Source organism: Myxine glutinosa, chromosome 1, assembly GCF_964187855.1.
Source record: "Myxine glutinosa chromosome 1, kmMyxGlut1.1, whole genome shotgun sequence".
NCBI classification, from domain to species: Eukaryota; Metazoa; Chordata; class Myxini; order Myxiniformes; family Myxinidae; genus Myxine; species Myxine glutinosa.
This window is the reverse complement of record NC_136261.1, coordinates 435,831,747-435,858,298: the sequence shown is the minus strand read 5'-3', so window position 1 is coordinate 435,858,298 and position 26,552 is coordinate 435,831,747. Positions and strand designations below refer to the sequence as shown.

The 26,552-nt window shown below is 43.7% G+C and overlaps 3 protein-coding genes across 9 annotated transcripts in view; 2 read left to right on the top strand and 1 right to left on the bottom strand.

Moving 5' to 3' along the window:
- LOC144889662 (E3 ubiquitin-protein ligase TRIM50-like) overlaps window positions 1–11,727 on the bottom strand; it is a 53,693-nt gene extending 41,966 nt beyond the window's left edge. Inside the window, exon 1 of one of the 6 annotated variants that reach the window (XM_078770734.1) lies at window positions 11,596–11,727. The gene's annotated coding sequence lies outside the window, so the exon portion shown is untranslated. Of the gene's footprint in view, window positions 1–10,488; window positions 10,621–11,085; window positions 11,351–11,595 lie in introns of those variants that run through there. The other 5 variants (XM_078770732.1, XM_078770733.1, XM_078770735.1 and 2 more) reach the window with 5 other exon arrangements.
- Window positions 1–26,552, top strand: part of LOC137419063 (uncharacterized) — a 1,330,575-nt gene that overhangs the window by 166,375 nt on the left and 1,137,648 nt on the right. The gene's annotated exons all lie outside the window — the stretch shown is intronic.
- The window catches only part of LOC137420534 (uncharacterized), an 84,857-nt gene continuing 80,936 nt past the window's right edge, over window positions 22,632–26,552 (top strand). For both annotated transcript variants that reach the window (XM_078770720.1, XM_078770719.1), the window contains exon 1: window positions 22,632–22,738. The gene's annotated coding sequence lies outside the window, so the exon portion shown is untranslated. The remainder of the gene's footprint in view (window positions 22,739–26,552) is intronic.

Here is a 26,552-nt window from a genome sequence, read left to right as displayed (position 1 = left end):
GTCTGTCTGCCTGTCTGTCTGCCTGTCTGTCTGCCTGTCTGTCCATTCGAAGGTACCATAAAAACTGCTGAACCGATCGCAACGATATTTTGGGTGGATACTCCTGAGATCTCCAGGAGTAAAATAGGCTATTTAGTCTTCCCAATTTCAGCTTTAGTCTCCAGCATTCTCAGGTTTGGACTCCCGCATAACATTCGCGTTCGCATAACATTCATTGTGATGATGTTTTCATTGTGACGATGTTGTTTTCCCGGGTGCCGCACAAACGGCTGCACCGATCGCTGCACAACTGCACCAATCGGAATCGGTGACCTCGGACAAAGACCTTTTATAAGGACACGGGTTGAATCCCTACTTGAGAGAATTCTAACCCATTTCAACTGAAGGAAACACGTATCGGCAGTACATAAGACATAGCGATTGTGAACATGATTATCGATCACGATTCACGATTACGATCACCACAATCATAGTGTATCGATCACTGTGGGACATTTGGTGAATTATAGTAAGATGCTGTTTAGATTTTGATGATTTGCGTGTGATGATTTAACGGATGTTTATATGAATTGTTTAAAATTCAAAAGCCTTCAATTTCTGATATTTTACCTTTTCATTTGGGCCTCCCAATTGAAGCCCCACCCATAGGGACCCAAAGTACCCTTTTTCCAATTTTTTCCCCAATTTTCCAGTTTTTACAAACACAATGGAATAACATTTACTGATATGAACAGTGATGTGGCTTTTGTTGAAATTTTACAAATACTGTTTAGATTTTGATGAGAATTACAAACTTGCCACGAATGCAGAGGTGGACAGATTACGGCAATGCGCGGATTTGATAATATCCCAATACAACCATCATTCAATCGCAATGTTTAATCGTTAATCGTGTTAATCATTTTGTTAAAGTATCAATGGATGATCGAATTGAGTGAATACAATTCCGATTTTGAATTCGTAATTGTATTCACCCACCCGTACGGAACTTCACATCATGATTTAAATATTTGTTTATGTCATGAATGTTAAAAGTTTATTATATTAATGTGTATTTGTGATAGGAGTTATGCTGTTTGGAATGAAAAAAGAGAAATCGAGTTCAAGTGAATGACGAAATGCAGTGACGGTTTTACGTTCTAAACGTGAAATTCGTGGTTCGCCAAATGCAGATTCGCCATTGACTGGGAATGGAACACACGTACCTGTTTGTTTGCGAACAGGTACGTTTTTCATGGAAGTCCTTCACGAACTTGCTGTCCATGTCTGACATGTGACTGAAGGTGCTACAGGAATGTGGAATTTATTGTTTTCATACAATTTCATACTACAGGAGCATTCACCGTTTCTGCATTGTCTGTTTGCTTATGGCCTCCCACCCATGCGGAGCACGTGTACCTCACTAGTATAAAATAATTCACCAAATGTCGGTCTGTCTGTCCGTTCAAAGGTACCACAAAAACGGCTCAACCGATCGCAACAATTTTTTTTGGGTGCGTAATCCTGGGATGCCCTGGAGTAAAATAGTCTATATTGTTTTTCCAATTTTCCCAAACACGATGGAATAATATTTACCGATTTGAACAGTGATGTGGCTTTTATTGAAATTCTACAAATACTGTTTCGATTTTGATGAGAATTAGGAACCTGCAGTGAATCCGGAAGTGGACAGATTACGCAATGCGCAGGTTTGATAATATCCCAAATGCAACCATCATTCAATCGTAATCTTAAATCGTTAAACGTTAATCGTGTTAATCATTTTGTTAAAGTTTCAATTGGTGATTTGAATTGAGTGAATACAATTACGATTTTGAATTTGTAATTGTGTTCACCCAACCGTATGCGACTTCACATGAGGATTTAAATATTTGTTTATGTCACGAATGTTGTTAAAAGTTTATTTTTTATGTTGTTATTAAATTTGTGATTGAAGTTATGCTGTTTGGAATGAAAAAAGAGATATCGAGTTCAAGTGAATGACGGATGCCGTGATGGTTTCTACTTTCTAAATGTGAATTCGCGGATCACCATATGCAGATTCGCCATTGACTGGGCATGGAACAAACCTACCTGTTTGTTTGCAAATGGGCACGTTTTTCACGGAAGTCCTTCACGAACTTGCTGTCCATGTCTAACGTGCACATGAAGGTGCTACAGTAATGTGGAATTTATTGGTTTCATGCTTTAGAATTTGCCGTTTCTGCATTATCTGTGCTTCTGCCCCCCCCCCCCCCACCCTTGTGTAGCACGGGTACCTCACTAGTATATGAAATACATGTATAGTAAATCCTAACCAATTCTTTATATGAGTGTAGCCCAGGTAACAGCTGTCATGGCTTTGCAGCTGCTTTCTTTATCCAACAGCGAGAGATTTTAAATGCAATTGGCTTTGTGAGACAGGCAGTTTTGAACAATTCTTTTGGATACTGCTTGTTCAATCAACAGTTTTCATAGGTAGTTAAATTTACACTTCCACAGTAAATTAAACAGATTAAAGGAAGGATGATGCAATCAAAAAGGTTTGAGGATCACTGATACAGACAGGATGTGTGTACGTTAAACAGACTAAAGGAAGGATGATGTAATAAAAAGGTTCGAGGATCACTGATATAGACAGGATGTGATGCTTGCCATGTTGGATTATCAACATGAAACACTTGCTTTTAATAGGAATAGAGAATCACAAAACAGAGGGTTTGTGGGTAATAGTTGAACTACTGGGTGTAAATAAACATGGATGAAGATTATTGTCAAATGGAGTAACGAAGATCAGGGTTCAGTGAGAAATTCATTAACTCGGTTATCTGCACAAGCTGGAGGTTCATGGAAGAGCATGGTGATGAAGGGTAGAAGGACAACATAGTGACAATGGGACAATGTTTGGACACAAACAAAGGGAATTAGCAAACAAAAAGTGGAAGAGAGGAGGTGAGGAAACAGTAACCTGCAAATAAGATGGTTGGATTATGTATAATTAATAAGGGGATGGGGGAGGAATGAAGAATGAGGTCAGGGTTGGGGATGGCATAGATTAAATTTCTGTGAAAGGGTGTCATTAGATCGTTGAAAAGCAGGTTCTTTATTCTGCTAAAGTCACCAGACCGTCCCGGTTGCGCCCTTCGAATCCGGCGAGTCGTGTCAAAAGGACCGTGATTGTCACGCATTTCAAAGACCCTGCCGGATCCTCATGTCTGAAGCTGCATTACTGTGCAGGTGGGGGTCTCTAAATAAGGCGAGAGTTGCGATAACAGGGGATCATTGGACAGACCTTACCAGGGCCAAGCAAACGATGGTCTCGGCATGTGATAAAATCATATCTAGCATCAATCTGCTTTTAACAGGATCTGATAAACCACAAAATGAAACTGTCGGATGATTAATAAGTACATCGAATAAGCACACAAATAAGAATATTAATCATATACTCGTACATATTGCATATAAATATATATATATATTTATATAAATATATATATATATTTATATAAATATAAATATATATATATATAAATATATATATATATATATCCAACCTAATCCATCAAAGACCGAAAGCACCCCTCGGAGACCGAAAGCACCCCTCGGAGACCGAAAGCACCCCCCGGAGACCGAAAACACGCCCCGGAGACCGAAAACACGCCCCGGAGACCGAAAACACGCCCCGGAGAAAAAACACCGCCCCCCCCCCGAGACTGAAAACACCCCCCGGAGACCGAAAACACCCCCCGGAGACCGAAAACGCCCCCCGGAGACCGAAAATGCCCCGCGTAGACCGAAAACGCCCCCCGGAGACCTAAAGCGCCCCCCGGAGACCGAAAACGCCCCCCGGAGACCTAAAACGCCCCCCGGAGACCTAAAACGCCCCCCGGAGACCTAAAACACTCCCCGGAGACCGAAAACGCCCCCCGGAGACCGAAAACGCCCCCCGGAAACCGAAAACGCCCCCCGGAGACCGAAAGCGCCCCCCGGAGACCGAAAACGCCCCCCGGAGACCGAAAACGCCCCCCGGAGACCAAAAACGCCCCCCGGAGACCAAAAACGCCCCCCGGAGACCAAAAACGCCCCCCGGAGACCGAAAACGCCCCCCGGAGACCGAAAACGCCCCCCGGAGACCGAAACGCCCCTCGGAGACCGAAAACGCCCCCCGGAGACCGAAAACGCCCCCCGGAGACCGAGAACGCCCCCCGGAGACCGAAAACACCCCCCGGAGACCAAAAGACCCAAAAGGAGACCAAAAACACCCCCCGGAGACCAAAAACACCCCCTGGAGACCAAAAACACCTCAAAGACCAAAAACACCCTGAAGACCACAAAGACCCCGGAGGTCCTGAAGAACCAAAACACCCCAAAGACCCAAAATACCCTTGAAGGCCCTGAGGCTTAAAAAGACCCTGAAGACCCAAATGGACCCAAAAGACCCCGAAGACCCCAAAGATCCTGAAGATCCTGAAGATCCTGAAGATCCTGAAGACCCAAAACACCCCAAATACCCAAAAGACCCAAAATACCCTTGAAGGCCCTGAGACTCAAAAAGACCCTGAAGACCCAAAACACCCCAAAGACCCAAAATACCCTTAAAGTCCCAGAGGATTCAAAAGACCCTGAAGACCCAAAACACTCCAAAGACCCAAAAGACCCTGAAGACTCCAAATACCCAAAATACCTTTAACCTTTGAGTACAGATGATGTCCAGTGCCGCAACCCACAAAAAAGTTTTGTGTACGGATGACGTTACTATACGTCATCGACTATACCTATAAATAGATCGTCAGTACGTGGTTGCATTCCCATACGAAAATGCCAAATGAATCCCGTACCGGGGGTATTTTTATCAAAAAAAAAATCCCGTACTCAAAGGGTAAAATACCCCGAAGAACCAAAATACCCCAAAGACTCTTAAAGACCCAGAGGAAACAAAAGACCCGTAAGAGACAAAAGCCCCTGAAGATACCAAAGATCCAAAAGACCCCAAAGACCCAAAATATCCTTAAGGGCCCAGAGGATCCAAAAGACCCTGGAGATGAAATGGCCTTAAAGACCAAAAACACCATGAAGCTCCAAAAGACACCAAAATGGGCAAAGATGCCTATCCCTCTGAAACGACGTGTGGTGAGGTGCGACAGCGCGCCGAGTCACGCTAGTATATACAATGAAAATGCACGGGGGATGGGGGTGGGGGCTAAGGGGGCACATTTCGACATTTATGGATAATTAAGACTTAATATTTTAGTAGTACCAACACCAACAAAAAATCATCTCCGTTGCCTCCCCATCAAACCACCACCACAAATTGCCTGTGCACACGAAACCTTGTTGGCTTAACCGCGACCTTAACCATTCATACCACAAGTATTTTCACAAAGAGAGACTCGACAAGACTGGACAATGGAATTTTTCTGGGTGAGGCTTGCGTGGTCCGGTTCCCCAGGTCTTTGCAGCTCTCACTCATCTGATCTATCTCCACAGTGCATGCCACACAGAAAGGGTTGGGTCACATGTAGGTATTCTGGCGGGGGGGGACCACAAAAGCAAGGATAAGATTCCAATGATGGACCAGCAAGAGGGGGATTCCAATCGACCGACGACCAGCAAGAGGGGGATTCAAAATCGACGGACGACCAAACTCAGACACTTTCGCACCTTTGATGGGGCTTTGCATGCCCTGTTGGCTTTTCGTCATGTCTGGATTTCTCACCATCTGGAACCTGCTTGTCAGAATCGCTTCATAGCAGGGGCACCAGATTACACATTCATGCATCTCTGGTAAGGGATTTAAAGCAACTTTAGACAAATTAACGAAGGGCAAAAAGCCAATATGAAGATTAAGATTAACGAGGCAGTTTTAGACAATACAAAATGGGGGAGTGACCTTTCACCCTGTCTAGACATATCCCAACACGTTAGTCCTCCGACACAAATAACACTCTTTATGCTAAACATTTAAGAATGAAATAACTACGCAATATTGTGTCCTCCTTTCTCAAAGGTCCGCTCCAGACCTGGGGGCAACATTGGGGCCCAGCTTCTGTGGAACTGTGAACAATATTATATATTTAGTTGGTGCCAAAACTCTTTCAATTAAACAAATAAAATCTAAGGCCTCATTGTGCTGGAATCAACAGGTTGTATGATAAAACACATAAATAATAAAATAACAGTCCCTACTTCATCAGGTTCACTATGTTTTTTTGTTGAAATTTTTGGAATATTCAGAGCATGAGGAATCCAAAAATTAATGTTTGCATTTGCATAGACACTTTTGCGAAAATGACACTCAGGACAGTGATGAAGATCTGTAAAAGCATATTCCTGAACGGTATAGACCTAGTAGATCCTGTGTATAGGACTTATAGTTCAATCTGACACTAACAACGCTGCTTTCTTGCTTTATAAACCCATACCTATAACTTCAAAGGACTTGTAATAACATGTATTATATGTAATACAGTTATATCACAAATATAAAGACAATGGTTTTCAATTACCTTTGCTTGTTGCTTTTCTATAATTCTGAGCACTATTTTGAGGCATTTATTGGATTCCTTGACCCAGAAAACATAGGATTAGCATATTCAATGAAGTTTCTAGGTTGACTAGAAGCCAAGATAGCGCAAAATATGTATTTTATGGCGGCCATTTTGAAAATCCAAAATCTGTGTCTGTGCAAATGCCAGCATTGATTTTCGGATTCTCAATGCTCTGATGATTCAAAAAAATGTAAACGTTTGCTAATCTCCCAAATTTTTGAACGAAATTATATTTGTTAACATAGTGAACCTGACTAACTGATCCCTTCCCCAAACAGCCTTTGATTTCCATATTTGATTATGCAGTAGATTAGAAGTTACCACATTCACTTCTGCCTATTGAAACATATCGTGGATCACTATCTACAGGTTGATTGAAAAGTAAGTCACCATTTTAAAATATTTAGAAATTATTTATTTATTGTAATATTTTTCTCAAAATTTTAGTGTTTGTTCCTTAATGTATGAGAAGTTAACCTGTGTTGTTTTTTTTTCAGATTATGTTTTGTTTGAAATTCGGATATTTTAAAATATTTTAAAATAGGGAGTTACTTTTCAATCACCCTGTATATAATAATTCTGCAACTGCAGTGGACGGTGCCAGGCTGTCTGGCCCAAACCAGGGTTTGTTTGGACAGTTTGGGCTGGGAATTCAGGAAGCCTTGAGAAACCATTATTTTACTTCCAATGGAACGTGTGTGCAGATGTCTCCCTTCACCTGTACCCTACTTCTGGTCATTAAGTTGTTTTCCAGCTCTCCTGATTGGTTGACCTCTGGATAACATTGCAAAATGCCTCGAGTCTCCACCTTCCCCTTTTCCTGGAAAACTAGCCACAGAGCAGTTTCTTATCTTGTGCCTGTGAAACCCTTTGATTATGACCAGATGTTGTCCCACTTCACCCGAACCCATTCATCGTTTTGCTATAACAACCCTCTGATGCGAGCACAAGATCACAAAGAGGACTGTGCGTGGTTTTTCCTTGTCCTTTGTGTTGTTAAAATCGTTTCTCCATGCGCATGAATAAACGACTCAAACTCTGAACTTGAAGAACTTAATTACTTCGACACTTCCAATGCCATGCACTTTTCCATCTATTCCGATTCCGCGTGTATACATGGTTCATCCCTACTCCACATACCGGGAAACTTTTCTACTCATTCTCCTGCCATGCACATACTTTACTTAACGGTTACTAAATACAGATGAAATTTCTGTAGAATGAAGAATTGACATTTTACGTTTCAGCACCAACCATAAAATACCCATCCCTTGCCGACGCATCAAAACCCAACTACAATGTGCACCCATAGCAACCCGAACTACACCGCACACACATCCACGCCACAATCTGAACCTGCCTCACCACCCACAGATCCACCCCACAAACGCAACCACAATGTGCACCCAAAGCAACCCGAACTACACCGAACACACATCCACGCCACAATCTGAACATGCCTCACCACCCACAGATCCACCCCACAAACACAACCACAATGTGCACCCATAGCAACCCGAACGACACCGCACACACATCCACGCCACAATCTGAACCTGCCTCACTACCCACAGATCCACCCCACAAACCCAACCACAATGTGCACCCAGAGCAACCCGAACTACACCGCACACACATCCACGCCACAATGTGAACCTGCCTCACCACCCACAGATCCACCCCACAAACCCAACCACAATGTGCACCCATAGCAACCCGAACTACACCGCACACACATCCACGCCACAATCTGAACCTGCCTCACCACCCACAGATCCTCACCACCCACAGATCCACCCCACAAACACAACCACAATGTGCACCCATAGCAACCCGAACTACACCGCACACACATCCACGCCACAATCTGAACCTGCCTCACCACCCACAGATCCACCCCACAAACTCGACCAAACCCCATGAACAATATCAAATGCATTCTTCAACTATAACTACACTCGATGGAGCGCATACCTCCACCAGGCTGAACAGTTCACATTTTGCATCGCACTAAAACACAGGATCTGGATTCGGACCTGAAACAAAATATGATCAACTTGTTCTCGTTAACTACACAACTCATCCACCAAATTTGGTCATGACTTGTTCACAACGTTTTGAGATATCATGCTGTTGGTCGTTTTGGTCCCCTCTTTCAATGGGGAAGAATCACTTTAGAATTTTTTTTTTTTTATCTCATAGGAGGATCCTCGCCAAAATCCAATCGTTTGTATTAGTTACACACCTAACCTGTCCAGAATGTTTCGATTCACAGGAGTTCGTGCCCCGAACATAACCCCCAACTAACATCCCCAACCACAGGAGTTCGTGCCCCGAACATCACCCCTAACTAACATCCCCAACCACAGGAGTTCGTTCCCCGAACATCACCCCTAACTAACATCCACAACCACAGGAGTTCGTGCCCCGAACACAACCCCGAACTAACATCCCCAACCACAAGAGGTAGTGCCCCGAGATGTTCGTCCTTTGCCAGTGCTGTACCAGAACAACACATTTTGGTTATATTTACCCAGATTAGGGAGGAAACCCCGATCAGGGAGCACATGACAAATACATCTACCAGATGTACATTGATTACTCACTCAGGGAACACGTGAACAAACAACTACCAGATGTACATTGGTTACTCACTTAGGGAACACGTGACCAACACAACTACCAGCTGTACATTGGTTACTCACTTAGGGAACACGTGACCAACACAACTACCAGCTGTACATTGGTTACTCACTCAGGGAACAAGTGACCAACACAACTACCAGATGTACATTGGTTACTCACTCAGGGAACAAGTGACCAACACAACTACCAAATGTACATTGGTTACTCACTCAGGGAACACGTGACCAACACAACTACCAGATGTACATTGGTTACTCACTCAGGGAACACGTGACCAACACAACTACCAGCTGTACATTGGTTACTCACTCAAGGAACAAGTGACCAACACAACGACCAAATGTACATTGGTTACTCACTCAGGGAACACGTGACCAACACAACTACCAAATGTACATTGGTTACTCACTCAGGGAACACGTGACCAACACAACTACCAGCTGTACATTGGTTACTCAATTAGGGAACACGTGACCAACAACCACTAGCTGTACATTGGTTACTCACTCAGGGAACAAGTGACTAACACAACTACCAGCTGTACATTGGTTACTCGCCCAGGGAGCACGTGACCAACACAACTACCAGATGTACATTGGTTACTCACTCAGGGAACAAGTGACCAACACAACTACCAGCTGTACATTGGTTACTCGCCCAGGGAGCACGTGACCAACACAACTACCAGAGGGACATCGGTTACCCGCCCAGGGAGCACGTGACCAACAATCGGTTACCCGCCCTCACCACATCAGCTGAACCACTTTGTAATAGTTAAACACGTAAAGGTGCTGAGATTGCAATGGAGTTCTGAACAAGTATATTGTGAGATGGTGGAATGTCCTGGATTACGGGAATCATCTTTTGTGGAACACAATTTAATTCCTTTCTCTATCCATGTTCACATTGTCATGTTATCATGAACGAATAAATGGACGATCCTCGTGAAATGTTATCTTCACATTATACATTTATCTTTTTGGTTCTTCCTCTTCACCATCAAAGGACAATGAACCAGGATCGCTGTCGGTGATTCCTCTTCCTCCCTGAACCACACAACTTTTCCCGATCCCACTCTCTACACTCCACACCGAAGCACACGACCCTTCCCGATCGCACTCTCTGCACCACACCGAAGCACACGACCCTTCCCGATCACACTCTCGACACCACACCGAAGCACAAGGATCTGCCGGATCGCACTCTCTACACTCCACACCGAAGCACACGATCTTTCCCGATCGCACTCTCTACACTCCACACCGAAGCACACTGTAGCGGCTACCGCTGGGTTTTCACAATCGCCTTGCACCTATCAAGGACGCGGAGCGATCACCATGCCGGGCTCGTCCAGGACGCCCGGGCAGGCCCGCGCTCAACTTGCCAGGCCTCGGTCGGGATGCCCAGGCATGCCCGGGCATGCCCGGGCAGGCTCGCCCTCAACTTGCCAGGCCGCAGCCAGGACGCTGGGCCACGCCCCCTCTCGCTTTTCCTGGGCAAACGCTCCGGGATAATATGTATATATATTGCTGCCCGATAAACGGGCTTTTCAGAGTGCCTGAGTGTTTGGTTTGATTAAAGCAACTCGGATGAATTCCAGCTTTTTGTCGCGTCCATTCTTCCGATCGACGTGGGAGCCCGAGCTCCTTCAACACGACCCTTCCCGATAGCACTCTCTACTCCACACCGAAGCACACGACCCTTCCCGATCGCACTCTCTTCACCACACCGAAGCACAAGGATCTTCCGGATCGCACTCTCTACACTCCACACCGAAGCACACGACCCTTCCCGATCGCACTCTCTACGCCACACCGAAGCACACGACTCTTCCCGATCGCACTCTACACACTCCTTCATTACCAGAGTAAAACAAACAGGATCATTGTGCAACATTTCTCATTAATACCTTGATAATCCTTTAACCTTTAACCCAGGAACGAGTACGGACACGTTACCTCTCCTGCTGATGAAGATGAAGTTTGAGAAACGCGAAAAACCGCAAAGTAAGCTCATAGTCATAGGGAGGAGCTTGCTCCCGTGACGTCATAAACGTGATGACGCAGCTTCGCAGAACGAGAGCCTGATCTCCAGCACATTCCAGTCTCACATCACGTCACGTGGTTATTTTCATAACATCAGCGAGATTGTTGTTAATTGTTATATGACCCGGTAAACTCGGACACACAAATTCACTCGGGGTTTCTCCATCTGGAATAATTTTGCTCTGGAGTCGCAAAAGGAAACTTTGGATTTGTAATCAGAACTTCACAAAACAAAGTCAACACCAAACTGTGGGAAAGGCAAGGAAAACGTGGTGATGGAGGTGAACACATTCCCCGGGTCAAGACTCAAGACCACACTCTTTGGTACATGTATCATGTATCAGGTGATCCCAACTTTTTACAATCTTACTCACCTTTAACTAGTGGGTTTAAAACACTAGTTATCATTGTGGGAAACTTCGATTGACATACAAACACGTCTTGTATTTTCTCACAAACCAACACGAACATCAGGATTCTCAGCCTGAAACGTCACGCCCCCTCCTGCCACGTCAGGTGCGCTCCCCAAGGGGCGTGGCCAACCCCAAAGCGACTGTTACTTTTCGGTGCTGGCTAACATTTCACCACCGGTTTCAATCATTCATCAAAACAAACATTATTCCCAAATCCCGATGCACGGCTTTCTCCGATCGGTGTTCGAGTTCAGAAAGTTCAATCGGACCCTGGGAGATTCGGGATTTCTGGGAGACTCATTCGGGAGAACGATCTTCAAAATGTGTTTCAGGTTCAACCCTGGACGGCTGGGTTCGAATCCCGACCAAGGTATAAACTGCCGTCCAGGTGTTTCGCAGGCAGGTGATTCATCAATGTGTTCATCTTCGTCCCTCGGAACGACGTGAAGCGGGACGTCCTGTGTGCTAGCATTAGTTGTTGAACGTCAGAGATCCCACGGTGTACTTCTCGAAGAGTAGGCAAGCTATCGCCGGCATCCTGAACAAATTACACATTCCTGCTGAAACCCACGAGGCACTCCTGCAAATAACGTAAAGGTACGATGAGCATTTGTTCGATTATCGGGAACACGTGACACCAGAATAGTTCCACCGACGTATTACGTCATCGTACACAAACCAACGTGATAAAACGTCATCACGTCATGGAGTATTAAGGTGTGATTGAAAACCCGATCGACACCAGGTAACCCGGTTTGTAACGCGTGTCCCATCATTTCTGAATCGATTCCACGATGAAGTGAATCACGGTTAAAGACCATTGTTGGATACCTGGTTTAAACGTGGACACCAGACAATGGCTGAAGTGCAACCTGGAGTCCCGATTCCCTGTCCTTGTACAACTCCATAATGTTCGATCGAACGAACTCGATAATAATCGGTAAACGTGATCTTGTCCCCCAGGAGGAATGTCTTGGGGGTTGTCGGTGGAATCTTTAGCTCATTACAATTTACCTGGACCTTGATACAGTATTCGCTCGTTTATGAAGAACAACCGATCGATTTGAACACCTGAAAGCACCTGCACAGGTAAGAAAAGGGGATTGGTGTGAGGGAGATCAATGGGAATGTCATGTACTTCACCTAGAAATTTACCCTCATGGCTAAAATGATCCTTCTTTACCGACGATCTTTAACATGTCCGGGTTCGAATCCAGATCGAGGTATAAACTGCCGTCCAGGTGTTTCACGGTGTGGGAATAATTTGTGTTCTCCGAAAATTAATTTCGAGTAATTGCGAAACACGTAAACAAAACCGAATACCTGTATCCATTATTATGAATGGTTAATTGTCCTGGAGAGATGATTTTACCTTCAAGTGAAATTACCTTCAGTACAAGAACTCCATGTTTTTAATAACCAAAAATACCTGTTCAGAGATTGTTCCAAAGAAGGTATTTTATCTCTCCTCAGGGAATGTGCTCATTCTGGGATATGATTACCTGGACTCCGCTTCGACCATTAAACAGCCTCCAACTTGGTGTCTCCTGCTGCAAAATGTATCCACACCTGCTTCGCATTTCTCAAATGTGCTTCTCACCTGAAATATGTTTCTCTCTCTCTTTTCCAAAGTAATTAATTTTCCTTTGTAGTGAAACTTTGTTTTTTTCCCAAATGTTGCTCGAGAATTCTCACCTTTGTGTAATTCCCTGCGATCTGATCGGGGGTCGAACAGAACTTCACACCTGTTGCAGGTCAATGTTCCAAACCTTCTTCAAAATAAGAATATCTAGCAAGCGCTTTGGGTTCGAACACAAGGGTCTTCATGTAACTTGTCTTGTTGAACTTCTGTGTGCAGGTAAAAAAAAATCTCTGATGTTTCAACTCTGCAGTGAATCAATTTTACTCTGAACCTGATTGTATGTTTTTCCACAACAGGTAGGGTGACTCATCAATGTGTGTACCGTCCCTCGGATGCACTTTAAACAGGAATCTCGTCTGCCGACATGAGTTGGTGGACGTTAAAGATCCCACGGTTTCCTTCGGGAAGAGAAGGCGAACTATCGCCGGCATCCTGAACAAATTACAAATTCCTGACCTAACTTGATTGTTAACAAGTGGATTGAATGCTCTATCATGTCTACCAGCACTTCTGCTGTTACCATTGCGGATTTACGTGTCATGTTCGCTACTCACGGTCCACCAGATGTGTTGGTAAGCGATAATAATGGTTCGTGTTTCACATGTCAGGAATTTCAGGAATTCATGAGGTTGAATGGCATCAGACATGTCCGTTCTGCTCCGTTCAAACCCGCTTCTAACGGCCAGACAGAGCGTGCTGTACAGATCATCAAGCGAGGATTAAGGCATGTTACTCAAGGTTCGCTTCAAACGTGTTTGTCACGCATGTTGCGAGGGCATAGATCACGACCACATACCGTAACTGGAGTGCCCCCAGCAGCATTACTTATGAAGCGAGACCTCAAAACTGCACTCTCTCTTGTTCATCCTAATGTCGGTGAAACAGTTGCTGGCAACCGTCAGAGTCACAAGTTCTATCATGATCGCACAGCTGTGTTGCGAGACTTTGCTGTAAACGATCCAATTCATGTGTTAAACAATGGGGTGGAGCGAAATGGCTGCCAGGTGTAGATCTTAACAGGCAAAGCACCCGCGCTTTTTGTGTCGATCTGAAGGATGGGCGTCTGGTTAGGAAACATATGGACCAAATCAAGCGGCGTCATAGTGAGTTGGAGGAAAAATGCTAATCCTGCGGTTCATCCAGTTATTGTTCCGTTGTTCGAAAGAGCAACTGTTGTTTCCGAGCCTGCAACTAAAGCCGTCAGTGACGCGTCTCCACCCGAAGTACCTGTACCGGTGCCTGCCAACAGTCCGGTACATTTGTTCATGCCACCTGTACCTGTACCTGTTCCTGTAACAACTCTTCTGCGTACGTCCTCCCACACATCACATCTCGACATCCAGACCAGTTGGATTTGAAATTAATGGGAGGGGGTGGGGGGTGGTGGAGATATTGTGATGTATGTGAGTCCGGTGTGCGCATGCGCGACACCAGGGACCAGGAACGTGGAGCTGAGTGCAATGCTGATAAAGCGGATATAAAGTTGATTGCCTTCATTGTTCTGATTGTTCGTGCTTCCAGACATCACAAGGTTGCAAGCCATTTGCATATTCGAACATGAGTTTATAAAATGTTTGTTTTTTTGCCGACATTTTTGTGATCGTTTCGTCTGTTGATACTGTTGTGCTGGGCAGATTAGACATTTTGACTGCAACTGATTTAAAAAACGTTTTAAAATATTAGCCAATGATGATTATAAAGTGGTAAATAATGACTTCATTGTACACATCTGGATATGAAGTGCATTCATAAATATAAATGTAACTGGATCATTGGTTTGCTGAAAACGCTGAAGTCATTCGCTGCCATGTTGGTAATCACCACAACATGAAAAGCCCTATAAAAATGAAAACTCACACTTTATTTAAAAACATGCTCTTGGTAGTCACCACACCATAAAAAGACCCTATTTAAATGAAAACTCACTTCATTTAAAAACATGCTCTTGGTAGTCACCACAACATAAAAAGCCCGATAAAAATGAAAACTCACACTTTATTTAAAAACATCCTCTTGGTAGTCACCACACCATAAAAAGCCCGATAAAAATGAAAACTCACACTTTATTTAAAAACATGCTCTTGGTAGTCGCCACATCATGAAAAGCCCTATAAGACTTAAAACTCACACTTTATTTTAAAAAAAGGCCTTGGTGATCACCACAACATGAAAACCCTATAAAAATTAAAACTCATACTTTATTTAAAAACATGCTCTTGGTAGTCACCACACCATGAAAAGCCCGATAAAAAATTAAAACTCACTTTATTTAAAAACATGCTCTTGGTAGTCACCACACCATAAAAAGCCCAATAAAAATTAAAATTCAAACTTCATTTAAAAACATGCTCTTGGTAGTCACCACACCATAAAAAGCCCAATAAAAATTAAAATTCAAACTTTATTTATAAACATGCTCCTGGTTGTCAGCACATCATAAAAATCCCTACAAAACTTAACACTCACACTTTATTTTAAATCACTTCCCTCATCGATTGGTCTGTCAAATGAAGTAGCACTGCAACCTGTTATTTTTCATCAATTGACGAACTACCGTGGGCTTGTGTGATAAGTGATTTATGGATATTAAATTAAGCATTTCATATTATCGTGTTGGATCTGGTTATTGAACATTTTAATAGGATATATATTTCCCCTCAATCTCGGGGCCATGGGCACGTGCCCAATGTGCCCATTGGGTAATCCGTCTCTGGGGATGAGGTTAGTATTAATAGAAAAAGCAGGTTTAGTAAAATAATAACTACGTTTCATGTATACAAATGCAACAATAACCCAAATAAAAATTGTATAACTCCTAATGTTAATGCGTATATACAGTCACGTGAAAAAGTAAGTACACCCCATGTAAAGTTTTGACTTTTTCAACATATCTCAACATACAGCTATTTGATCTTCATTTCAACAATATTGAAAGATAAAGGTGATATAATATAACAAATATCATGAAACATTTACATTTTGTAGTCCATTGTATAATTTAAATAAACATAAATGCAAATTTCGCATTTGGAAAAAGTAAGTACGTCTGGTTAGGAAACCGCCCGTCGTCATCCGCCCGTGTTCTTCCCGTCATCTCTTCTTCCCATCCCAACTCTCCATCTACAAGCAGGGGACATCACTCGTGCTGCGACAATGTCTCTTTCTCACTGCGCTCACAACGCTCTCAAAGCACGAACTCGGGCATGAACCAACTCTCAAGCTCTGTCTGTTACTCTGACACTGACTCTCACACGACTTAGATGTGGGGGGCTCTGGGCAGGGTCTTCTATGGCCCCTCTCCGGCCTTTCCCAAATGTTCCAAGCCCCTCCTCTCGCTACCGTTGTGAGCCACTCCCCTTGAGCTCCGATTGGCTGCTCGCTGATTACCGGCCACTCCCTGCAGCTCTTCCCTTCCAGAGGAGTCTGGGGCCAGACTTGTTCTAGGCCTAACATGTGGCATTCCAGCCCAAAGAACACCTAACTCACTGGCCTGCTCAACGCAAACTAACACAGGAAAGGAGACTACGCTTACATTTAATAAGAAATAACTGAACTAAAGCGAGGCTATATGTTGTGGTGCATCTACCTACGAGGGGGGTTATCTTTATTCGCAAAACCGCAACAATATCATTTTTGGCCCGATCTATCATTGGTGAAGAATCGTTTACAAAATTATAAAATTATCCGACCCGGATTCTGATTCGGACCTTCACCAAAATTGAATCGGTTCTTCCTTGTCACACACACAACTTGTCCACCAAATTTCGTCTGAATCTGTCCACAATTATTTGAGATATCGTGCTATATTATCGTTTTTGGTCTTGTCTTTCAATGGTGAAAAATCACTTTAAACTTTTCAGATCCGGATCTTCACCAAAATCCAATATTTTGGTCCTTGTCACACACCCAACCTCTGCAACAAATTTCTTCCGAATCTATCAACAATTGTGTGAGATATTCTTTTCACAAACAAACAGACAATCAGGGGTGAAAACAAAACCACCTTGATGATCCACCTTCGTTTGTGGAGGTAACAAAAGGTGAAAAGGGTTGAACATCACCCGAAATTAACTTTGTTCATTACATAAGCGGAGATCACAAAAGGGTCTTCGGTCTGTCCAGCTTGTGTGTTCATTACCAAGCAGCTTGCTGTCGCTTGCCAAGCCAGCCGTTCCTTACCAACGGTTTTGTTGAAGTGCTTGCTTTTGTGCTTAAGCCACTTGGTGGGCACTCTGCAATAAAGTTTTTGTTCTTCCACGAGCCTCGTCTTTGTATCCAAAAACAAATAAATAAACAAGAAAGATGTCGAACAGAGCACAGTACTTGATATAATCCACCCCAAACCCCCAAAAAGGTTCCATTGAGACATCAAATTGTCCATTTCATTGATATTAAAGTTGACAATCATAATCTTCGCTCATTGATTTTCAGATGAAAATTTTATGATTTTAAAAGTTTGACTTTTAGCCTTTTGACCTTAAATAGTTTGTCTCCCAAATCAGTGAGGCACTTTGCAATTGCTCTTTAATGTTCATGAAATTAAATGAAAATTGAATTTTTTTTAGACAAATTGATGATTTTAGAAGTTTGACCTACAGTTGACATTTGACCGTTTAACGTTAAAACATAGTTAATTCCCCAATTCGGTGATTTAATATGCAAATGCTGTTCAACTTTAATGGCAATCGGATGAAAATTGACTATTTTAGAAAGTTGACCTCAAGATGACCTTTGACCTAAAAAAAAATCAATAGGCTTCTCAGTTGTGACTACCTCTACAACTCGGTAAAGTTTCCTGACGATCAGGGTAGAATTGTAACTTTTGGGCAATTAACATAAAAACAGACAAATAAGAAACCTGTCGTGCACAGAACGATACTTGCGAAATCCCTAAAATAGGTTGTCATCCTTTAGCCGATGTTGACCTTTGGCCTATGTTGACCTTTTAGCCGATGTTGACGTCAAAAATAATAGGTGGCTTAATTAATTGTCCTGATATGCAAATCCTCTTTAAATTTCAAGTGAATCGGATGAAAATTGAGGATTTTTATAAATCTCCAAGCGATTCTGAAATCTCTGAAATCTCTGACACACCTTCAACAGCTCTCCCTACCTCTTCCTCCTCTTCCACATCTTACCCTACCCCCCCCCCCCTGTTCTGTACCCGATGCTCCCCCTTCCTCTTCATTAACGGTATGGACCTCAAACATCCGGGGCCTTCGCTCAAACTTGACTGATCTCTCCATACAGGTTGCTTCTGACAAACCAGATGTGATCTGCTTAACAGAAACTTTCCTCCTTCGTGATGTCTCTGATCTCCCAGGTTACTCCCTCCTCCGGTATGATAGACCTGAGCCTCGTCCTGGAGGTGGGGTTGCTATCTTTATAAAAAAAACTCTTCCTCACTCGCCCTCCACTGCCCTCTCTCCACCTCACCCCCAGGAATACCTTTGGCTATGCCTTCCCCTTCGCTCCCACCTTTTGTTCATATGTGTGTTGTACCGTCCACCAAACAGTGATGACTCCATCTACATTTCACTGTCTGACAACATGGACCAACTTCCCATCCCAACTCTCTCTTCCTCATATGTGGTGATTTCAATTGTCACCATGCTAGTTGGCTGGGTGTGGGTACCCCTCTCACCAGCCATGGCTCTTCAGCAAAGGACTTCTGCGACTCACTGGGACTGACACAATCTGTCAATTTGCCGACCCGGATCTCAGTCAACGGAGCATCTTCTCTTTTGGACCTGGTTATGACTAACTTCCCTGAAAATGTCTGCTGCGCTTCTTCTGCTCCAATCGGCTCATCTGATCATGTGCTTGTCAAAGTGGACATCTCTCTGACCATTCTCAGAGAGCCTCCTCAGCATCGACGTGTCTGGCATTTCACTCAGGCCAACTGGCACAGTCTTCAAGCAGCCATCAATCATCTGGACTGGTCTCCCATCTCTACCGCCTCTGACATCAACTCATCCTGGGAATTCTTTCAAAGTAAATTGCTCTCTCTCATGCACAGATTTATCCCATCTCGTCTTCAGTTGTCATACCCTTCCTCCCGTCCATGGTACACGGAATCTTGTGGTGAGGCTGTTGCCCTTAAACAACTTGCTTTCATCTCCTGGAAAGCAAATCCAATGGAAGGAAATCTCATTTCCTTTCAAAAGCCCGAAACAAGTGCGTGTCCACCCTCAGGAGAGCCAGGAATAAATATCTCACCGTTCTCAAGACCGAACTCTCTTATCTGTCTCCCTCTTCCAAATCCTGGTTGCTTCTGGTCAAATCTGTTTCTGGTGTTTGTTCCCCCTCCATCCCCTCCCTCACCTCAAACAGCTTAATGGCTGACTCCGCACATGAAAAAGCTGAATGCCTCAACTCTGTGTTTGCCTCTAAATCTTGTGTCCCAAACCCATCCCTCTCTGTACCCACCGTACCCAGTCGTACCCAGCTGCTCCTGGACTCTGTGTCCTTTCCTCCTGACAAGGTGGAAAAGTTTCTGTCAACCCTCGACTCTGATTCTGCAACTGGTCCTGACGGCATCAGCCCACGGGTCCTAAAATCATGTTCTTCCGCTCTTTCACTCCCTCTTTCTGTTCTCTTCACCCTCTCTTTTGCTCAAGGTCATCTGCCATCTGCTTGGAAATCAGTAAATAACACCGCTTTGCACAAAAAAGGTGCAAAAACAGATCCTAGCAACTACAGACCAATCAGCCTTCTCCCAATTATCAGCAAAGTCATGGATTCCATCATTGCTTCAGATATGAAATCTTTCCTCTTCTCCAATGGCTTGATCTCTGATCATCAATTTGGTTTCAGACCAGGTCACTCTACTCTGGACATGCTGCTTCTGCCTTCTCAACAATGGATGGAGGTCCTCAACACCAAACAGGAAATTAGAGCTGTCTCCCTTGACATTTCACGTGCCTTCGATATGGTCTGGCACCCTGCTCTGCTCACCAAACTCTCCTCCTTTGGTATCCATGGAAATCTCCACGCATGGCTGGCGGACTTCCTCTCTGGTCATAGTCAACGTGTGACCCTGAATGGGTTTCTCTCATCTCCTCTTCCTGTTCAGGCTGGAGTTCCCCAAGGTAGTGTTCTGGGGCCTGTGCTTTTTCTGGTCTTCATCAATGATCTCTCTGACTCTCTTGAAAATCCTCTCCATCTCTTTGCTGACGACTCTACTCTGTCGCTCCATTCCTCATCCCTCAGATCGGCAGTTTGCAGCCTCCTCACTCTCTGCAGACCTGGACAAAATCACAGACTGGGAAAACAAATGGAACATGTCTTTCAATCCCGATAAATCTCACACTCTTACGATGTCTCTCCGAAAAGACCGACTGGACAACCCTCCCATCCACTTTCTGAATAATCCTCTCCAAGAAGTTCTGTCACTCAAGCTTTTGGGTCTCACTGTTTGCCATGATCTTTCCTGGGAAAACCACATTTCAAATCTGGCCTCCAAAGCCAGTCGCCGACTGGGCATCCTCCGTCATGCGAAGTCCTTCCTTGGCACACCTGAGCTCCTCACCATATACAAGGCTTTCATCCAAAGCTCTATGGAATGCTGCTCTCCCCTCTGGTCTGGTGCTCCTGCCTCACACCTAGCTCGTCTTCACGCTGTTGAAACCAAAGCGTTCAGAATCATTGGAATCTCCCGCGATGAAGCCAACTCCAAGGGCCTTTCACTCACTCACCACAGGCAGGTTGGTGGTCTTTCCGTCTTCTACAGACTCCTCTCTGTCCTTGCTCCCCCAGCTCTCTCTGGGCTCTGTCCCCCAAATATTCCTACAGGTCGCACAAGATCTGCCTGCAAGATCTGCAAGACCCCCTCTTATGGTTAAACTGCCAAAATCAAGACTTTCTGCTCACCTTCACTCCTTCATTCCTCTTTTCTCCCGCCTCTGGAACAAACTCCCTCACTCTCTTCAATCCCACTCCACCCTCCAGGTCTTTAAAACAGCTGTTCACCACCATCTCTTATCCTCCCCCATCCAAAACCTTGATCTTTTCTACCACCGCTAATTTCGCTCCCCTTGTGTTTTATACCTCTTCCCCCCCCCCCCTTCCCACGCCTCCTCCCCCCAAGCCCTCTGCCTCCCACACTTCTCCCTGCTCTCAAATGTTGTGGTTGTGTGCTTCCCCTTCTCTCCCCATCTTGTCTTCCGCTCCCTCTTTTTGTATATTTTGTTTGTCTGGTTGATTTGTTTGTGAAATAAATGTTAGCTCTTTCACGAGCCTCGATTCAGTATACATACAAAAAAATATATAAAAAAATAAAAAATAATAATCTGCCAAAATTGTTGACCTTTGGCCTATCCTCACATTTTGACCTCAAAATCAACAGGTTTGTTTTTCCTTATGGCGAACTCTACGATTTGGTGAGGTTTCGTAAAGATCGGTGGTTTGTGCCCAGGACCCCAAAAAATGTTAATCCACCTCTGCCTGAATGACTGACTCACTCACATATACACTCACTCACTCACTCACTGACTAAGTGACACACTCACTCACACAACGACTCATACTCATTGACTGACTTAATCACATACTCTGACTGTCTGACTTACACCCACTTACTCACTCACATACATACTCATTGGCTCACACTGACTCACTCAACTCAATGGCTGACTCGCACAATGCACTCACTGTCTGCCTCACTGACTCGCTCACTCACAGACTCACACTCACTCACTGACTGACTCCCTCAATGTCTGACTGACTCACTCTGACTGTGTCACTTACACCCACTCACTCACTCAATTCACACTGACTGACTCTCACTCACACACACTCACACACTCACTCACTTACTGACCTACCTTCACTCACTTACCTACGGATGGACACTGCTCGATCGATAAGTTTACCGGACTAAGGTCCAGGTGAGCTAAAAACGTGTTTGTTACCTGGTAAAAAGTAAGACAAGTTTTAGGAATCCTTTTTAACATAACACGAATGTTAGTACACGTGGTCATGGTGGGGAGTGACACTTTTATTTTATATCAATAAATTATAAAAAACGGGGAATATCAATTAATTATGTTAATTATAAAAGGGGGAAATATCAATTAATTATCTCATCATTTCTCCGTCAAATTGAGTGTGACGTCACATAATGTTGGATATGATTTTACATTGATCATTTCACAGGGAATCACTAGATTATTGGAGTCGATGAAACTTGTGTTATAATGCAAATGTACAATGTATTATACAAATGTACAATGTACAATGGAAGTATGCACGTCACGGACGTTGTTACGGATGTTAACTTGTTACATTACACATACACCGCCTAGTGGGTGATTATGGCATGCATGGTAATACGGTGGGTTGTACTTCCGGCGTCACTTCCGGGCTGGACGTGGGACATGACTTGCATGAACTGACATCGGCTCCATGTGCTTTTCCACAGGCGGCTGAAACAGTGATCGGTTCGGATCTTCTGAGGAAAAGGTTTGTTCGGAGTTTCTCATTTTATTATTAATACTGAGAAAGATATTCTGTAAAACGATCAATTGAAGTGATTCTTTATAATATTAATCGAGATATTGGGCGAACATGATGATTATACATAGCACGATATGACAAAGAGATGTGGATGGATTATGGCGAAGCTTTGGGGATGAGATGAGGAGGTGAGAAGAAGAAAAATAAGCTGATTCGATTTAGGTTCAGGTCCGAATCCAGATCCGGTCGGTCAGTGGATATAAAACGTTTCCTGTTTATCCTGGCGGAGGTTTGTGCGATACCGAGTGACGTTCTACGTCGTTACTTGTGAAACTAATCCTGGTGTTGGCTTCATGTTTAATGTGGCTGCTTTAGTTTAAGATGTTAGGTCACGCCGTTAAAATAACACCAGGTGGTTTGACTCAGCGCGTCGTCCTTTTGAAGTCGGAAAAATGAGTACCAGCCTCCCGGAAACAGGGGGCACTGTATCAGCGACGCGCGAAACTGGAAGTGTTTTTTTATTTAGGGGAATAGGGCTTAGGTCTTGGTGACATAAATCATCAATTTTCAACATAGTATGGTGACCATGGTGCAGGAATTGTGCCTTTGACGATACAAGCATGGCATTTGGCAAACAGTCAGAGTATGTCCTAAGAAAGATATTTGGCGATAGGGCCATCGCAGATTTGTCCTTTTTTGAAAAATGGCCGCCATTGTTGTCACAGGACAATTCTGCGATGGCCCTAGAGCCATATATCTTCCTTAGGGCGTACTCTAACTGCATGTCAACTCTCATGCTTGTATCATCAAAGGCACAATTCTCCCAAATATTTCACCTATCTGCCGTACTAAAAATTGGGTACCATTTTTATTGGACACACCTGTGATGACTCCAATAGTCAGAATATGGAACTGTGTACCAAATACCATGCTTGCATGATTCAAACAGCAGTTTGTACAAAGTAATATACCATATACCATATACCATAATATACCATATAAATTGCGGCCATTTTTCAAAATATTGTTGTCACAGGACAAATATATGATAACCCTATAGATAGGGGTCTTTAATTATGTGCCAAATGTCAAGCTTGTATGACCACAAAAACAGTTTATACACAGTGTCGTGGAAATAAATCAGGTCCACAACTTTGTCCCACAGGTTGGTTTAATTACAATTAGATCTCTGACATCATCCTGTATAAAATACAATCATGCAATAGATATCAGGATCTTGGCATCATATAGAAAGGACCGATAATAATAGTCAAAGCAAGCGAGTCTAGCATATAGGTGCAGGTACGTACCATTCAAGACTACAGGACTACATGTCATAGTAAATGTCACAGGAGTGGCTCTGCGTCGCGGATGTCCCAGGTCTTATAGACGCCCCTCAGTGGCTTAAGCAAGTATCACTCCTGGGTTCAACCTTGGTGTAATTTCACTGCACACAGTAATCTACCAAATATATGTAAAATAAGCAATGGAGGCCATTTTGAAAAATGGTTGCCATTGTTGCCACAGGACAAATCTGCGATGGCCCTGCAGCCAAATATCTTCCTCAGGGCGTACTCTAACTGTGTGCCAACTGTAGAATAATAAATTAACTGCTTTTCTACTTCAGAAACTTCCAGAAACTCGTTATAGCAAAATCAATGTTTTATTCACTTTTGAGAGTTTTGCTGTATTTCACTAAATGTACGAATTAGATATTAATGACGTTGTTCTGCCGGTCGTGGCTGCAGCTCCTTCTGTAGGTCTTCGTTGAACCTCGTTCAGTTGTTAACCAGTCTCCAGTTGTTCACTCCTCTTCATTCACTCTCCCAGTCCACTCTGCTCTCTACTCACAACTTTCTCTTGGTTTTAAAGCCCCAAACTCCTTTGATGTTGCGGAGTATGCAGGGTCACCCCCGAGGTTAATTCCCCTTGGGACATGAGAGCCTGCAAGCGTCTCTGGTTCTCTTGTTCAAAAACCTTATTTGGCTCTCGCTTGGCCAGCTAGTACTTATTTCTGTTCAAGAGGTCAAATACTCTGACCTGCTGAGGAAGAATTTGCAGCCTGTGCGCAGTGAACTGAACATAGGCTATTTTGCTACACAGATGGCGGTCTAAGAGCGTTACACATTTTGTCTGAAATTAACTCTCCCGCCCACCTGTTAACTCTAGTTCTATGCTCTTTACTCATTCGTAAAGTAAAACATATTCCACTTTACACACGATCACATTGAGATATATTCTAGCAATACTGTCAATATTAATATTTATTCCCTGACACAACTCTCGTGCTTGTATCATCAAAGTCACAATTCTCCCAAATATTTCACATATCTGCTGTACTAACAGATTCATTCGATGTATGTAATATATGTATGTATGTGTGTATTTATATACATATATTCTTGGGGAAAATGGCAGTAGCATAGAAAAGGCCCTTTTATATGGTATGTGCCATGTGGCAAACTATAGAAAAGGCCCCTTTATATGGTACTAGTGTGACTTGGCGCACTCCGCGAGCCTCACCACACGTTTCAGAGGGATAGGCATCTTTGACCATTTTGGTGTCTTTTGGGTCTTCATGGTGTTTTGGTTCTTCAGAGTCTTTTGGTTCCTCTGGGCCTTTAAGGGTATTTTGGGGCTTTGGGGGTGTCTTGGGTCTTCGGGGTCTTTTGGGTCTTCGGTGTCGTCAGGGGCTTTTGGGTCTTGAGTCTTTTGTTTCCTCTGGGTCTCTAAGAGTCTTTGGGGTATTTTGGTTCTTTGGGTTATTTAAGGGTATTTTGGTTTAAAAGGGTCTTGAAGAGTCTTTGGGGTCTTCAAGGTTTTTTGGGTCTTCAGTGTTTTTTGGGTCTTCATGGTGTTTTGAGTCTTCGTGGTGTTTTGGGTCTTCGTGGTGTTTTGGGTCTTCGGGGAGTTTTGGGTCTTCGGGGTGTTTTGGGTCTTCGCGGTGTTTTGGGTCTACGGGGTCTCAGCAGTCTAAACGTAATTGATAGGGTTAATTAAGAGGATGTTAATTTTATTTGAAGAATAAGAAGAATACGTTTGCGTTGCATATAAACAAACATACAGAATGACATTACTACATAACCATATATGTTTTCTCTATGATCTATATAATAATACCGTAAGGACTCGACTTTGTTATCCCTTTTACGCCACACCCAGTGACCCGATGCCCACGGCACTAATGGATTTACGATCTACGAACCGTACTCTTTGTTTATCACGTACAGCCACACTCAAAAAATCTGAATTAGTCGACTTTGGGGCCCAAAAGCATCCGATTAACTGCCGATACGACGCCATCTTATGACGCCATCGTATTGGCGTCTGCTGGGCGAAGGCGATGCCAGCCGTTAGCTGATTGGAAAGTCGAGTGGTGTGAACCAAATGGTCTTTTTATTCCCTTGAACATTTTAAATTATGATATATAAGGAAATGTCTTTATCGTCATTTTAATAAAGTTAAATGGAGTGACGTTGCGATACTCGGGGTGCGTTGCATAAATCCTCGTAACTCAGAGAGGTGTAGCAGGTGGCGAGACGTAAGGAAGCTTAAAGATAACGAGCTGAAAACAGACGAACAATATGTCAATCTCTTTCTACACCGAACGGAAATAAAAGTATGAGAGCGGGAAGGCATGGCCTGAGCACTTCGAGCAGAGAGGACTGATTGGACTTAACTTAAAGAGAAAAAATTGGAGCTCAACAGAAGAAGAAGATCCCATGAGCGCTCCCCTATGCCAACCATAATGGTACACTCTATCCATACACCACATCCTCCCTTCCGTGGATGTTCCACGGGTTTCGGCTAGTAATGAATA